This window comes from Coturnix japonica, chromosome 4 (genome assembly GCF_054131305.1).
Source record: "Coturnix japonica strain WE chromosome 4, WE-NBRP24, whole genome shotgun sequence".
NCBI classification, from domain to species: domain Eukaryota; kingdom Metazoa; phylum Chordata; class Aves; order Galliformes; family Phasianidae; genus Coturnix; species Coturnix japonica.
In genome coordinates this window covers 15215252-15233549 of record NC_140666.1, presented here as the reverse complement: position 1 = coordinate 15233549, position 18298 = coordinate 15215252, and the positions used below count along the sequence as shown (strand labels likewise).

General features: G+C 35.3%; 1 protein-coding gene across 4 annotated transcripts in view; it reads left to right on the top strand.

Annotated features, from left to right (window-relative positions):
- The window catches only part of PCDH11X (protocadherin 11 X-linked), a 447910-nt gene that overhangs the window by 28137 nt on the left and 401475 nt on the right, over nucleotides 1-18298 (top strand). The gene's annotated exons all lie outside the window — the stretch shown is intronic.

Here is an 18298-nt window from a genome sequence, read left to right as displayed (position 1 = left end):
TGGTGTATTTTAAAACAGTGTAACACATATACTGGGCCCAGGAAAGTAAAGTTATTCAGTGCCATCAAATCTAGCATTTAGAGAATAATATTTATAGTGCCATAATATTAGAGATGGTTTATGCTAAAGACCAGGAATACTGTAACATTGAACCTCTCACTCTACACCAAATCAGCATTGACTCTAACTGAACTACACCAATGGGAGTCTTGCCCAAGTCAATGGAACATCAATACACATCAGAAGAGTATAGTACAGGGTCATACTGTTCTTTGAAATTAATTACGTCTGTATAGCATTAGCTTTAGAAGTTAGGCTGTGGTTTGTTTTATTTAAAATACTTTTATTTAAAAGTCAAGTAGGAAAATGAATGAAGTGGGTCATATTTTTCTCTAATGTACAATATTTATTTTAATTAATTTTGCCCATCCTTTCCGTTTTACTAATGTCAGTACAAAAGGAGATATTAAAAGCTCTTAGCATCCTGTCTGAATGACATGCAACTAGAAACCATATATGATAAACTACAGCACTGAGAAGTCATAGCTTACTGAGCAAAAAGCATACTTAATTCTAATTTATTCTGATTAATTCTACAACTTATTGATGAATTCAGACATGCTGTAGTAATCCACTAGAAAAGGAATATACAATAAAATTGATGTTTTGCTTCTCTGCTCTATATTTTGCCAACATAGCTAAAGAGAGAAACATATGGCTTGCAGCTTGTACACATTTTCCTTGAGGTTGTGGTAATTTCTGTCTCAACAACAATTAAATACATTGCATATAGAAGACAACAGTAGCTTGGATATGTGCAAAAGCCTTATTGAAAAAAAAAATGTAGCCGTTCTCAATGTTTAACTTGAATCTTTTAAGCCAATCTTCTTTTTATTATCTGTTGTGTTCTAGTATAATGACAATTTTACATAGTTTCACTAGAAAAATATTTCACTGATTATTATTTATCTCAGCATAAGAACACACTAATTCACATCAAAGAAAAAAAAGTTCTGCCATAGCTTAAGCAGACAGACATATTCTCTGTTCATAAGAAGAGATTTTTAAACACTGAAAAGCAGACAACTTAGAAGAATTGAGGTCTACTTCTCATAATTATTGCCCTTATATAACATAAAAATAAATTTGTTTTTAAAAATAAAATGAAAAAACCCCAAAACATTTACATACCAGTGACAACTGAATAAGAAATGTATACAAATAACTTTTGAAAACCTAGGCTTATTTAACTCAGTATTTACCATGTTTAAACTCCCTAAAGAGTACTGTAATTAGTTTTCTGCCTTACAAGTAATTATGAGCACCTGTAAGTTAAAAAAAAATATTTGTGTCTGAGATACGATCCCTTGAGTATTTTTATTTTAGAACTTTCCTCATTTGCTCTTCAAAGTTTTTTCCACTGAATTCTACTCTTGGGATACTTTAAATGGAAGGAAATGCTTCTCTTTAATTACTTTTCAAACCAGATGAGACCTGAAATTATACTAAGAATGTTTTTCCTTCCCATGATCACTTCAGAGTGAATGTCATACATTCCAGATAGTTAAATATTGTCTGATAAGACAGTGAGATAAGCAAGGCTATACAGGTTATATTTAGACAAGCATAGCCTTAAAATGGTTTTACATTGCTTGCATTTGATTTTTCTGAAAGTTTCATAGCAGTTAGCAACAACAAATGGGTGGTCCATTTTAATTGCTCTTCGCAGTTCATTCCATAATAGCCACATCTTTTGAAATGACTATTAAGCAGGAATGCTGCAGGACAGGTGCACAAAATCTGCCTTGCTACAGATCCCTGAATGCCATGGGATACCTGACTGATGTCTTGATGTCCTACTGTATGAACAGGATGGTGGTTCATCAGTCTTAACAGCTATACAGTGACAGAAGTGTGAATTTTACAAGTAGGTGGATCTTAAGGAAGATTTCTTTTAAGGAATGGTAGGTCAACGCTTCATTTTTTCTCACTGTTCTCTTTCACCCTCTCAAAATAGACTCTTTGGGAATTATGCAATACCACAAATGAGAACACACTTTTGACATTGAAAACCCTGCCATTATGTTTCTGTGCTCTTTTTTATTCTTAGATTCATAGTAAATCAAACCCTAAAGAAGCAGTTCTTCCATACCTGTATGTTGGATTTATCTTTAGGCTGAAAAATTTCCTCAGTAAGAGAATTTTGCTTAATCTGATAAACATACATAATAAGGCATAGAGTCTACAAATAATTACCCATTAATTTGGCAAGCCTAAAACACTGACTTTCCTAGGATTTGGTTTAAAAAGGGTGAATGATTGTCATATATACTCCTTAAACACAATGCTCTAATTTCACATGATGGTCAGTAAGTGTCCTTAGAGTATGGAGATGTGTAGCCTTAAGATTTTAAACCTACAATTAATTTAAAGTGCAGAACCTATCAGTCTACTCAGTGCCTGGACCAAATGACCATCGAGAGAATCTTCACCAGTTTGTGGTGGTGAGGAATTCAGACCTTTACGCTTCTGTATTCTGCTTCTGTAGAGAGAAGTATCAATTTCACAAGCTTTATGAAGAAACATACTGGCCCAGTCTTCAGTATCGCAGACTGGGAGACCAGTGTACAGCTCAGTAAAAGCCTACTTGGCTCTACTTTTCATTTTTGCTCCTCCTTTAATCCCTATTAAAGACATTGTAGAGTCTATTCTTGGAGGACAAAAACATTCACTGTTTTTAAGCTATAGCAGTTTCAGAATTTTTCTGTCTTCTGTAGAACTTCAATACTAAACTAAGAAAAGGTTAATTAATACTAGATCAAGAAGCATAGTTCGCTTCAGAATGCTTTTCCTGTGTCTTGTCATGCAAATACTTAAATAGAACAGGAAGGGTATGAAGCTATTTATCAGCCCAATGCTTGCCTCAGAAATCACCCATAGAAGAAGGTCTTCTTGAGGACCCCTCAATATTGCCAGAGGATCAGCTCCACTGTGTAACATTTGACTAGTTAAAGACTGCATTCAAAGGGGAAATAATCTAGATTTCTCAGAAAGAGTAGAAATGAAAGTGGTTGCTGTCTTTTCAAAACTTGTAGTGGTTCTGGCTAGGTATATTCACCTTGCAATTGTATTTTCCCAAGAGTCTTTCTCCCAAAGAAGAGGTTGGGATTCTATTGTAATGTCAAATCTGACTCACTGTTACTATTAAAAGTTACCAGCTGTAATTAGTGGAGAAGTTTGAAGCTGCAGTGTTGTATTGTCAGTTGTAACAGCTTTTAATTATCTTATTTTTTTCTTTAAAGTGATCAGCTTTGCAGAAGTTGAATATGCTTTTATCATTTTTACTCAAGAAATGAGCTGACACATTTAATATAATTTAGATAGAAATACTGTTACTTCAGAAAACAATTGGAATCTGTTAACTTGCTAGAGGATTTTGAGCACAGGAGACAGCCATAGTACTTAGAGGGATTTTGCCATCATCCAATTAAAATAGTCCTCCATTCTCTCTAATACCATTCTATCTGGTCTTAAAATGCATAAGACTAATTACATTAGTGTACAGAGGCTTGCGTGCCTAATACTATTGGCCATTTCCTCAAATAGAAGAATTATAAATAATTAACCACTTTGCAAATAACACCACTGTTTCTCCTCCAAGACTAGATGTGATACACAGATATGCTGTCATTTCTGCACTGCTTGCAGCAGCGTACAGTACTCAAGCTTCGACCAGATGCCAATGCTGAAACTGCAACTGCCCATTCCATTCTCCCTTCAGCTTACTTAACTCATCAGAAAACCAAAATCTTTTGTTGCTATTTCTAATCTGGTCTTATGCTGAGGATAGAAAGAATAAAGACTGAGCCTTATAGATTAATCTGGTAATAGGACAAGCCTTTTTATGTATATCTTGACTCTCTCGAAGACCCTTCCCTCCCTGTCAAGAAAAATAAAATAAAATAGTAATAATAATAATAATAATAAAAATAAGATACCCAGGGAAAGGCCATGGTTCTTTTGGAAGAACACTGGTAAGAAAGAGTCTGAGTTAGCAGACTATTCTGTGGCATGCAGCAATCTGGGAAGCTGGATACAGTTCTACTATGTAGTACTGTCGTTTTTGGCAGGCATTGTACTTGTCAATATGCACAAGCACTCAGATAAATGAGAGAACCCGTCACCTAAGGGATGTCGCACTGACAACAACAGTCACAGGTCCTCTACTTCAGACATATGTAGTTAGATCAAGGAAGTTCTTTAACAGATGTCACTCTTAATGAAGGAAAACCATTAGGCAGCAAAGGACAGGCTGCACTGATAGTGCAGCCATTCCTGCAACTATTATTGGTGGTTTCACTTCTTGGATTCAGCTGCACAGTTGATTGCTCAAGACTGGAAAAAGTAAAATTTGTCAGATTCTTGAGCCCACACACATACACACCTATATACACGAATATATGTCTGAAGTAAGTTTACAAATTGAACCAGAAAGACAAGATTCAGAGTATTATGCTTTCAGAGTAAATATGATATTGAAATATTATTTGACTTGAACTTCAAGAGCACTGGATGAGCCATCCAGCACTGGGTATGTATTTCCCAGTGCTGTGGGAACCTGAGTCCTGCTGAAGCTTAGGAAGACTGAAGCACTGATTCTGATTAAATCACTTCTGAATTCACTTATTTTCACAGTGACATAACCAATTAGAACTCTGGAAAATTAGTTAATAGAATTTGAATAATAAGGTACATTCAGTATTTTCTAATAACTTTGAACATAGCCTTACCACAAATCTCACTGTACCAAGGAAAGCATGAAGGGTAATTTATAATTGAGTAGAGAAATGGAGTAGTCTTTTTTACTTTGAGGGATTATTGGCTTCTTCTTGAGATTATTAAATTTTCACTCCAGTGTACAAGAAAGCAGTATATCACCAAGATGAAATGGAAAGCTTAATAAGCACAGTATCTCTTGATGTTTACAGAAACCTTGCCAACTATTTTAAAAGAAGCTCAACTGAATTCTAAAATACTGACACAAATGAAATTAAGAGGAAATAACCCTTGCAATGGTAATATTAGATGTACCATTCACACTATTAAAAACCTACACTGTTCTTCAATCCATTAGATGAAATGAGAATTTACCTGTCTAGGACTATTAGAAAATCCAAGTTGCCGTGAAAGACTGGCATTTATTTTTTCAGAAAAATGTAGAAACCATACAAGTAGTTTGATTTCTCACCAATCAAGCTTTTAAAGAAAAGTAACTGATTTTTCTTAACAAGAAAAATCTGGGTATCTCATATTCAAGAACTTTACAGGAAATTGTCAAAATCCCACTTGACAGGAAAAAAATCTTAATTTTCCCATTTTGGGAGATTTGTAACAGGATAAAATTGTTTTGAAATGCAGTCAAGCAAGTGAACTGTTAATTCTTGCAGAACTTTTAGGACCATTATAGAGTACTTGTTATTGTTAGGCACTAGGTGGCCTGCTTGCTAAAACATAACAATATAGACTTATACAAAGACAATTTGCAAAAGCTCTGTGTGAAAATGAGTAAGTAAAAATGCACCTTTCATTTCTAAGAGAAGATGTTGCATTTAAATTATCATCTGCAAAGTAACGCACGATGAGAATCGAAAGATAGCAGAACCTGCCTAAACACAACTTAGTGCATGCTTATTTTACTTTTTTTCTTGCAGATAGATAATATTTAGTTCCTTTCTGTATGTCATTCATATTTGCAGTGAAAATATTCTTCTCTCACCCTGCAGTGTCTTACCAGTGCTGACGTCACTGAGACATCCACCTGCGTGTTGCTTTTTTCCTCCTCACCACCACAGAAGGTTGTAGTTGCACACAGAGAGAAATGATACTGATCTGTTTATTCTCAAAGCAAAAGTTCTTGGTTCTCCTGTGGAAAACACAACATAGGAGGAACATTTGTTTTAGGAACCTGCTCAGATTACTGAATTATGCCCAGAAACTTGAAAAGGGTCAATATTCTTTACTATTTCTAGTATTCTTTATTATTTCTATATGTTCACATATACTCTATCTGATCCCAAGACAGGGGTCTACAAAACAAAACAAAACAAGAATATTAAATGGTACACAATGCAGCATCTCACATCACCTTTATATCTCACAAAACCTATATATTTGTCAGTAACCGAAGGCTAGAAGTGATCAGTACTGCTTAACTCCTGCAACCTGAGTCCTGTGCTGGAATAAACCATGATCAGCTCTTAAGCAATTTTATCATTTTCATTTGTGCATTCATGAGTCTCATTAGTATCAGTAAAGATGAGTACTGACTTGAAATGGCCAGCTTTAGGGCGTTTTTAAATTAAACAACAAATGGTATATTTTTCTTTATTTAAAATTTTATGTAAGAAACATCTCAGTGACAAGCTATTAAAAAAAAAAGTTGCATTGCTCAACTGAATGGTTAAAAACTTAACTACAATTTTATTTCAATATATTTATTCATATCTTTCTTTTCAAGTCAAATGCAAGATTAATGAAATGGCTGATTTTCTAATGATTTTTTAAAATCTATCTCTGATGGAATTCTAAATTATTAGTAGTCAAGGAGATTGCAGAGTTCTTATTATTTTCCAGAGAGTACGTTAAGACATCTGAGCATAATCTGCATTCCAGACAGCACCATTTTGGTCATCAGCTTGGAAATTCATCATATTTTTTTAACTGCATTCCCCCAATGTCTCTGTGATAAAACTAACAAATAACAGACAGCCCATGCACTGACATCTAATAGTATAAGAAAGGAAACAGTGTGACCAGCAAAATTACTTGTTTCATTTTTCTCCTGAAATCTTGTTGAAATCATATGAATTTAAACAATTCTGATGACTGGATATATAATTTTTTTCTAGGACAAATAATAAATAGATTTCAAGGTGATTTTTGTTCTAATCAGAGTAAAAGAACACACTGGCAAATCTCTGGTAGAGCATGCTTGGTATGTTGTGTTTCATGAAGAGTTCTCATTTCTTCTGTAACGAGAAAGCATTGCATGCTGACAGAAGAGAACTACTTGTATTTCTGTGATTTGATCAAAATTTGTATGCCTCCGTATTCCAGCCAAGCCTGAACATAAACCTCTTGAACTGATTTGAAAAAATCAGACTTGGCAGCATTCCTTGGATTACAGAGAATGATTTTTCCATCTGAAACAATGCAGCATTCATCCACACTGTGCATTGAGGGATAATATATCTCCTCAAACTGTCAGAAAAAGAAAAAAAAGAAAAAGAAAAAGTGATATGTGGCATGCAACCAAATAAATAAATAAATCTCATCACTAATGCTGGTGTTGGCAGTAGTCAACAGACAGATGATATGCATACTTGTAGTGATGCATAGAAACACATCACTGTGAGACATTGCACTGCCTCTAGGAAACCATTGTCTCTAGTTATGAGAAAATAGGTGTCATATGCAGTCACGTAAAACACAGCAGAGTTGTATTGCACAAATAGGGCTGCGGATCCCATGGAGATGTAAGATAATGCATCATTCTTTTTAATAGTCTCTGGTTTGAGAATGTTCAAAATACATCGTAATACTTTGCAGTATAAATGGGACTAAAGTCATTAAATTCCAGCAAAATATTCCAGCAGTCTTGTTAAGCCATCTGATATTTTAGTCCTAATAATTATGTTGTTACAGAAATTGTGGCTACTTTTAAATACAATAATGCTACAATCCATCCAATCACTGTAGCTAAACTCTTCTCTAGGAAATTTGCTCTAGGGCACTTAATACATATCACAGCTGATACAACATTGTAACCCTGATGGATTTTTGTAACATAAGAGCAAATTTTCTTTACTAAACACTCTGGGTTTGAATTTTGAAAATTCTGAGCACCTGTAATTTTACTGGAAGTAATTAGGAGATCTGACTGACTGTTATATAAACATTGTCAGGGGTTAAAGATTTAAAATATTATTTTCTCTATTCACTTAATCACAGATCAATATTTCTAATTCTATCACCAGAAATTGATGGACCACTAAATCTTAGAACTGTTTTTCTTATCCCTCGTGAAGCAACATATAATTATGTCCTTATGTCATTTGTGTTGATCTTACTTAAGTCATTCTCAATAGCTTCTCAGTATAGAGAAAAACATCAATTTTCTTGGTAGGTCTCAGATTTTGGAGGCGTAATTAGCTGATGAAAAGGAATAATCTATCTGCTGTGTTTTCATGACATTTATATTACAACACTAATAAAAAACATCTAACCTCTAGAAAGAACTGAAAAGTCTTTGGTCATTTTTTTAATTTATTTATCTATTTATTTATTTATTTATTTATTTATTTATTTATTTATTTATTTATTTTGTGAAACAGTGAGTGTTATCATAATGAGAAGCAGGATGAAACTCAAAATGATGCCAGCATTTAATACAATCCCATGTTACTTGAAGATTCTCTGTGTTGTGAGAGACAAAACACTGAAAGAATTTACTTCTATTTTAAATTTTAATCATTGTTCACATTAATCCCTTACGTTTTTTCCTCATTTAGTTCCTTCTTTTGAGAACCAATATTCCATTAGAAAGAAAAAAATAAAAGTTCTGTGTGATGCACCAGGAATGGTAAAACACGTCATGGGTCACAGAATCACAGAATCATAGAATGACCCAGGTTGGAAGCGACCTCAAGGATCATGGGGTTGGGTCCATAATACTCTGTCAGAAAATGTGCTTCAATATGACATTTAGCATCTTTTTCATGAATATCAGTGACCTGATATTCATATGAAAATCAGTGACTCTGAAACACCAGCATACACTGTTCTCATTAAGATCGTGGAGTTCTTTTTGTCCCATGAAAAACTTTTTGAAGAATGACAAATAATACCCCTTTGTGTTACAGCATACAAGTCGCTGTCTATGTCATATCCCTTGTGTCTAAATGTTCTTTGATTCTGCAGTCGTTGGCACTAGGCTGGCCACACTGAGTCAATGGACTCTAGACAGAAAAACTTTGTACTTTCTAAAACTTCTTTTATTTCATCATAATTGTTAACAGTTTTCAGTGAGAAGGGAGTGACAAAATGCAACTTGAATTTCTATTACTTCAATGCAGTTTCATAGGAAGGAGCCACAGTGTCTTCAAAAACTTGTGGAACTTGGCAAAACTTACATTTATTTTCTTTTTCTGAGACTTTGTTAAGCATCTGGTTTACCATGGCAGGCTATAATTGTGCGTGTAGCTTGTTTAGAACTAGCTTAACATTTGTAATAAAATGTAAAATGAACTATTCAATGCAGACGCATAACAGTATATAAATATTTAATAAAGTTCTGCTGCTGAGATGTGTGGGCTCTCTCACGTTACACTAAAGATAATCCATCCAAAGCAACAGTTCTGGCACATTTTGTAAATCCTGCAGGAGATGCCATTGATTTCAGTGGACTTGAATCGATTTAGGAAATTTGAATCAACAGGAAATTCTCTGCCACCCGGTACATCAAATTACTGCAGCACATTTTATAGTATCTTTATAATAACGTTCCACCCTGTGACTCTTTACTGAGTATTTTTAGGACAAGCAGTCCAACTGTTTTTGGCATCTGCCTTCTTCCAGGTCTAAAGAGCTACACACTCCACCACTTCCACTGGATAATCTAGTTTTCAATCCCCTTTCCAGAACCACTTTACTCTAGTGCTCCTGGCACAGAATTTCAGTGCTTTGAGAAGCAATCCATGTGTCTGTGATCTCTGGAGCAGTTTGGGGCTCTGTCAGGTTGAGAGGAGCTCTAGAAAGTATTTTTCCCAGGAGAGTGAGAGGACTGCAATGGTGTGTGCTTTTTTTATTTCTACTTTAATAATGGGGAAATATTTTTAATTGTATCTATAGAAACTACATATTTTTAGAGTTTTTTTTCTTATGTAACAAAAAATGCATTATACATTTTACTAATAAGAGAAAAAAAATTGCAAAAATTTATACTAATTCACCTGTCAAAAGGTGGCATATCTTTATTAGTCATGCTCATGGTAATACTGAGTCATTAACAGTTCAGTCCTACGCCATTAGTATTAAAGTATTAAGTATTAAACAAAGTATTAAACAAAACTTTGTTGCAATTTCTGCCTATGTTCCAATGTCTCTTCTGATTAAAAGTTACATCAAACATTAAGGAAACACAGTTTTGCAGCAATCAGAGTATAAAATGGCCATTTATGTTACTGCTGGCTTTGATTACAGTTGTGTTATCAACTGAAGTAAAGGTTGCTGTATGATACAAAGGTATAGCAAGGAGAGAATTCCTCAGGCCAAGAAGTACAGGTAGCTAAAACAGAGTTGTGCCAGATGGAAATAATGGTATTGCCTAATGAGACTTGTGGAAGAGCATCAGAGAATAGTGTGTGTTGTTAATAACGTGGATAGGAATGCGTGAAGCTTGACATTAATCCTGTTAACTTTAACAAACTCAGGTCAGACTCAGACACTATTTGTCTCGCACTTAATAAATCACAAGAAATCTTATTACAAACAGCTTTTCGTTTCCTTTTAGATACTTACTAAGGGGAGAAGGGTGGTTCATTTTTTCCTCACAGGTTTGTTTTCCTCAAACCATACAGTGCTGCAGCTGTGATTGCTGACCCCTTCTGTATATATAGCACCTTTCATCTTAAAAGATCCCCAAAGTGCTTCACAGGCTCTAAATACGGAGATTATTTCTTGAAAGTCCACACCAAAACCATCGCACTGAAGGAGCTTTGGGAAAGCGAGCACAGAACAATTTATCCCACAGACACTATGGGCCAGAGTATGCTTATTCATAGAACAATGTCCAAAGCCCTCTAGCCTAGCCTTCTTCATAAGCTGGCTGCATGAAAAAAAAACCAATGTGCAAACCTATGCCAGTTCAACCGGACAGGTTTGTTGTTCTGCAGGCGAGCAGTGCCTCTCTTTTACTTTAGTGCTGCTTTACTCGTCCCTCGTCCCACACCTCTCAGCGGGCCGTGATGGAGCGGGGCGGGAAGCGTCCGCCGAACGTTCTCGAACGCGGCCGTGGCTGCGGGTGCTGAAGGCGGCTGGTACCACGGCGCTGTCCGCCCTCAGCCTGGAGGGCGCGCTGAGCCAGGAGCCCTCAGAGCTCAGGCTGGGCTCGGAGGGACGGAGCTGGTCTGCTTGGACGGTGAGCGAGAGCTGTCTGCCTAACGCTTTTGATTTGCTTTCTCTCCTATGAAAGGTGCGTGCTTATGTCTTTTAGGTTCTTACGGAGCTTATCACCAGGGGGGTTGGCTCTGGCTTTGTAAAAAGCCGTGCTCACATGTTCTCTTGGAATCTTTTGTGTTCCATCCTGCCATGTGCTGGGGCCAAGCACTTAGGTCCATCTGTAACTTCAGACACTGTTTCCTCTGCTGTGCAGTTTGTGCCTGTGTGTGTGGCGTTCTTACAGCTTCTAAGCTTGTGTTTGCATTTATTATTTATAGATATTTATTCTTTTGTGCTGTATCCGCATGACAGTTTCGGACAAACATGCTGATTAGGCTGTTAATTGGTGAGAATTATACGCTGATCTATGGAAAACATCTTTTGTGTTATGCTTTGTGCTTTCAACTGTTGAGCGGTGCCTTCTAGTTTGAATCTCATTTCCATTTCATCTATCTGTAAAAAGGACAAAAAAATCCCATATGAGAACAGGTAACTATACTGCCAGTGAGTGAAGGATGTGTTGTTCTTGCCAAAGTGATTGGGCAGGATCTAGGGCACCATTAAAGTTTGCTTTCTTTCCATATTGTGCAAACTTGTGCTTAAACACAGTGGGTTGCATAGGAGCCATTTTGGTTCTTGAGAAGCTTTTTTCAAGTGAATTTAAAAGTACCTGAACTATTTTCTTACATTTTACTAAGAAATAAAAAAAAATAAGCAGGTCTTTGATTCTTATCCAGTTGTTAATTATAATTTTGAGCAATTAATTATTTTAGGTAAGGACTGTGTAACTATATAGAGATTGTATATTGGAATGTGTGGTCATTCCTGAGCCTGTCAGCATCACAAAAGGAGCAGAAGTGTCAATTTCTAGACAGTCAGAGGGGAGGCTGAAATAAACAAATATTACAATGTGTTTTACGAATGCTTTCTTAGTGCAGTGTACTGGTTCTCTATCCCGATGGCACACCGATTACTTGCTGAGTAGGCAATATGGAGAAAGTTCAGCAGTCTTTTACTTTTAGGCTAGTGGGAATACTCTAAGAACATGTTAAAAAATCTGAGAGTGACTTCACAGGAAGCTTATGCTTTTGGGAATGTATCATGAGAGAGTAACTGATGGAAATATGAAAGTTTAACCGATTGAAAAAGTAATTTGTAGAAAAAAGGTAAGGCTCTGATTTTAATTGAAGTTTAATACATGAATACTTCAGCCCAGGAGAGCATTTACATTTTTATTTCTTTTCAGAAATGATTCGGCTGGTGCAAAATTCCATATATCTTGAATGTAGCAAGAACTTCAAAACATAAGTAGATTTTCTTTTTAAACTACAGCTCTTTATTAAAAGAAAAAGAGGCATATGCATATGTGTATTTATTTCTAAAAGTCTTTAGAACAATGTTTTCACCAGTGGACATTTTGAGAGGCCTATGTTAATGCAGTCAGGTCGCCTCAGTGTCTTGAACTGAAAGGGGTTGAGGTAAGAAAGTGGCTCATTTCTGCTAGTCTACAATGGAGAAATGTCATTATGTGTGTGTCTAGGCTCTCGTCAGAATTGTATTTACTGTGAGTAGGTAATAGACAATATAGCATTCAGCTGTAAGCAGTATTCCTGTCTTTATTCAGAAATGCTTGAATTGTTTGGTAGACACTGTGAAGTGTATTTTCCTACTATTCAATAACGAAAGTTATGAACTGGCAGTAAGTCAATAAGGCAGAATGCATTATGTATGAAACAGGTGATCTTGACAATCACTGTTTCGAAGGATTTGACACAAATGACTAAAATCAGATTTACTTTCCCTTTTGAATAAATAAAACGTGCTTGAAGTTGAAATACATCCAGCAATCACATGTTCGTGTAACTTCTTATTGCAATAGCATGTGCTTTTGTCATTGGCTCATGGATGATACTTTTGCTTGCCTTAGTAGACATCTGATTTTCGTATTTGAGTCATGAGCAGATTTTCGAAGAACAGCTCTAAAGCAAATTTCCCTTAATGCAAAGAGGTGTTCATGTGTCAAAACAGGAATAAAAAAAAGGCAGTGACATTGTGTATCATGCTATTAATAACTTGGGAGTTTTTTGCAAGTAATTGAGTTTTAGTGACTATATATATATATATATATATACTTCCAGATTGATGTTGTGTTAGCTTGGGAGTTGTGGCACTCAGCCCTTTATACGTGTATTTGTTTTCTTAGATAGAAACTCCCTTATGTTTAAAATTAAGATATCCAAACTTATCATCAGGGAGATCTTTTCCACTATTTGTGTCCTCCACCCTTAGCTTTCTGTTCAGCTCTAGAGAAAAACTGTTTCTGATGCTAACAGCAGGAGCAGATGTTTCCTATTGATGACAGTATGTAAATAAATTTCATACTTCTTATTCTCACAGGTTTCTGAAATTAGTTAAAGGATATTTTAAAAGTATTTGCTAAGTAGTTGGTAGATGCATGATCCCAAATGTGGTCTGTGCTTACCATTTTAGTAAAACAGCTTTACGGGGATTCATTTGGAACAATTAGAAGAAATTACTGTTTATGCCAGATACCGGTGTGATTGAGTACAGTTTGTCCGTACAGTGTGATTATTGCCTGTTGTGTACTTGTAGTTCTGCCCGCTGCTTCCAGCATCTTGAGACAAGTTTTAATAAGCACTCTTGCTTTTAGTTGCAGATTAGTATCAGGAATGTAGAATTATGTTTCAGTAGGAATCTAAGAATTTCTTGTCTTACACGCCTTGCAGTTTCCTTGTGAAGCTACAGGAATCTGCCTTTTTCTCATTAACTTCATTTCTTTAAGGAAAGAATGTTTCTTACTGTCTGTGATGGTGCTGGTGGGGGTGGTAAAAAGTGAAATAAACAGGAAAAGAAACAACAGCAAATACTTGTTTTTAAAGCAATGAGAACTGTCCAATTGGATAGTAAGCAGGTTGTGGTTTACACTCATTGAATTCTTTTATTGCCTTCAGTGGGCATGAGGTGGTGTTTTTCCTGGTGAGACAAATTTCCAGTTCATCACCGGATAAGAATCAAATTAAAGTAACCTCATTGAAGTCACTATCATCACGCTAATAACAGATAGATCAGAGAATAAATCAGTCCCTTAGTGGGTTTAGAGTAAAATCATATAAGGGAATGAATTTGAAAGCCCTGAGAATACAACAAATTGACTGTTTCTCTGTAAGTTAGGTCTTACTCTTTGAATATGATCACAAAATGTATTGTGTGATGAGTGTATTATGTGGGTAAATAGTAAGGGCTGGAAAATAATTTCTCTTTGAAACAGTTTGGAGCATAAAAGAAAACTGAGGATGTTTGTTATCATTTGCTCCCTTGGCGTTATAAAAGAAGAGGGAAATTCCTGTAAGGCTGAAGCTTTACATTATTTTTTCTTGTTGTCAGAGATAATAATAAATACCAGTAAAGGCTGTTAACAGCCATAAAAATCATCAAGTTCTTTAAACATAGCATGATATGTGTGATGAAGAGGATAGATGTTACTTAACCAGTAATGTTGGTGACTCATGACAGAAAAACCCCACAATAATCTGCAGTACCAGAAAATAACATTCCTAGTGATCAAGCAGCTGAGATTTACAGAACAAAGTTGTAATCATACCAACATCAATTGGATTCAAAAACTCTTAAGTACAGTGTGGGAACTTTTTTATTATCAGAGAGAGCCTTTGTGAACTGTAGTAGTTGTCAGTTGCTCAGTCTTCAGTTAAATAGCATTATAATCATAGTAGTGTCTGAAAAAGAGAGTCGGTGTTCTGGGGATCTTTTGCTTTGAGAAACACAAAACAAAGCCATTTAATTGAGCCTATTTAAGGGGTCCCAAGTTGATTAGAAGCAAATGAAAGGGATATTATAATGAAAAGAAGTGGTATATTAACTCAATTTGTCCATGTAATGAGTATGAATATAATCTTTTTTTAATATTTAGATATTGTAGGAGTTTTGGACTTCAGTGTAATATTCCTAAAGCAGTCTATGGTCCATTTATCTTAAAACCTGTTGTTGTTGCTACAAGGTATCATCAGATCACATACATTTATCAAATCTGACCGCATATATCAAGCAGTAGTGCTGTCTTTACTGCCTGTTTACTGCATTTGCTTCTAATCTGCGATTTTCCCCAGCAAGATCCATCAGTCCAGTCCTATATTAAGCTATGGGAATCCTGTCTGGGTGGGAGCAGGTAGAGTATTGTGTGTAAAGAGTGGATTTAGATTCTATATTCAAGTCTTACTCCATTAGATAGCTGTAATATTTATATTCTCTTATTGAGGCTTGATGGCTGCTATTAATAATATTTAGATTATGACACTAAAATTTAGTATATTGGACAAAATAACAACAACCAAACAGGTGTATTTATGAGTATAGATGCCCAGATAAAAGAGTAGATTCAAATTTGTTTTTTCCCCTCCAGCCTTTCACCTTGTCCACCTGGGCCATTTGCCTTTCAATTTCAGAATTCAGCAGTACAGAGACAGCAGTGAATTCTTTAGAAAGCTAGGAAAATAGTTTGGAAAGCTCAAGGCTACCTCCTGTTAAACAGTTTTGTTTTAAAGTGTTGCCTCTGTTAATTTATTTTTTTATTTTTTCACCTTAGAAGCATAAGTGTTGGAGATTATAGAAAGTGCTTCAGAGTTGGGCTACTCTGTTTGACCTCTATATTTCAGTCATCAGGAGAGCCTGTTTCCCCACACGTAACGTCACTGAGTTTCTGCTCATCTCCTTTCAATTTTTCTTTTTTGTATTTTTATCTTCCCTGTCTTTTTGAGTTCACGTCTTTTTCTACCATCTGTTACCATTCACATGCTCTCATTTGACAATTTCTGCTAATGTCCCATTTTATATGGCTCTGTCATCTCCATTTGCAATTCCTTTTGCCTTCCTTTTATGCTAAGATTTCAGGATTTTAGAAGTACTTTGATTTTTTAAAGGTCTTTCAGAAATGTGCTTGGTTGATAGCGAGTACCTCCTGCTCCTCTCTGCATTGCTGTTGCCATAGTATTCCCATCAGTGCTATGACATAAATGACAGGCAACATACAGCTATGACTATATAAATAGGCTGCTTAAAGAACAACACTTTTCCCATGGCATAAGATGTTCCATCATATGTCTAAACAGAAAACTTGACTAATTTTTTTTTTGCCACCTTAAAGAGCTGTAGCTGTAGAACAGTTCTCAAAGATCCAAAACTGGTCCTAGAACTGCGCAGGTAAAAACCATTTAAAAACCATACATTCTCCAAAACTTCAGGAATTAGGGAAATATGAGTTTTTTTCTTTTTTCTTTTTTTTTTTTTTTTTTTCCTAAGAGTTTGTTTTGTTTTCCTAAGAGTTTTATCTCTTAACATTATGTACTTCATGTCTTCAACATTTTGTTTTTTAGGAAAACCTATGGGAATAACAAATATAGTGACAGTGCAATTCCTGTTGCAGGTGTGATGTTTGTTAGAGACCTGCAGACAAATACAGCAAAGGTAGCTTAGAGCTACTGTTAGCTAACTTGGTATATCTGTGCAGTATCACCACAATTCTTTCATTAAATTCATGCTGCTGCTGTAGTGTTACTGTTAATGATAACCAGTATCTGCTGATTACTTGTTCATTTAAATATGTAAATGAAGTTTAATATTGTAATGGATTTACAAAATGACTGTTTATAGTCTGTTGTTTCTTCACTCTTGAATACCTTTTTAGTCTTGTGTTATGCCGTATGTTAAACTACTCAGGTACTAATAACAAGTCAGCGAATTACTAAAATACTGCAGGTAATGCAGTACTTGTGCCATATAGCCTATCTGGTTTTCACCCATGTCTGTAATCTTGTTCAGGTTAATTGAATAACTCTTCTTGGTAATGACTTTTTTCATAAGTGAAGACTTGCAGAATTGGATTTTTCTTACATGTTGCTCGTTATGTATAATCACAAAGCCAGAAAATGCTTTGCAGTTAAATCATGTTGATGTGAAAGATAACACCTTGGGATGTTAAAAGTTGCTTTCTTTATCTGCTACTTACTCCCACTGAAAAGCAGGTTGCAGAGTTGAAATGGAATAATTAAATTTGTGTACCTAATCTGTTTCACTGTGAAGTCAAATGTTTTAATTTAAATTGCTTTGGAAGTGATACTGCTGAAAGGCAGTAACCAAAGGGTGAAGATAAATACTGGCTTTAGGAATTCCTTAAACCAATGCAGCTTGACCCAGAGTTGTAAATCACTCCGTACTATGACAGGGAGAGTGGAGAATAACATCAGAAAAGATATGAAAAATGTTAATTTTTTTTTACATAAGCAGTGAAAATAACATAAATGGGTGAGTACAGCTATATTTGAAAAAGGCACTGAGCTGGTAGGATATGAATTTTCATTAGCTATGAAAAAAAAAAATTACACAGAACTCTTCAACGTTGTCTTACTTAAATAGTATTGTAGATTATCCTGGATTCTATGAAGACAGAGTGGTGTAAAGATTAGGTGTGCATGGAAGTATACAGCGTATTTTTTCTCTAAAGGTTGTCAGCTGAAAGTATATATCTATAAGTAATCCCATTCTACTTCATTCCTTCAGTAAATTTAAGGTTGTTAATGATCATGAGAGGAGAATATTTAGTTATTCAGAAATTAGAATGCAAAGTACATAATGTTCTTTTATTCAACTCTAAACAAATCTGTGTTTCACTTTAAAGGTGTTGGTGTCTCAGAGTACTTTGCTTATGTATGAGCATACTTCACCAGATTTAGAGTTACATTAAATTTCTTCCAATTCATTCTCCAGAAAATACTTTAAATACCAGAGGCGAAATCCTTCCTCTATAGTCTCTTTCTCTGTCTCTCTCTTTTTTCTTTTTTTAAATCAGAGAAAGGACAATACATCTCACTGTATTGGAGATTAATAGCAAGGATCTGAAATAGAGAGTGTCCATTGGTGTGCTGAGCTATTGGATAACAAGTCCTCTACTTTTTTACGCTTGCTGCTAGGAAAAATGAATTAGTTTTAGTGCTAGATTAAAAACTTCCAGTGTTTTGCTGTTCTCCTTCTTTTGTGTTGGAAGTTGTCC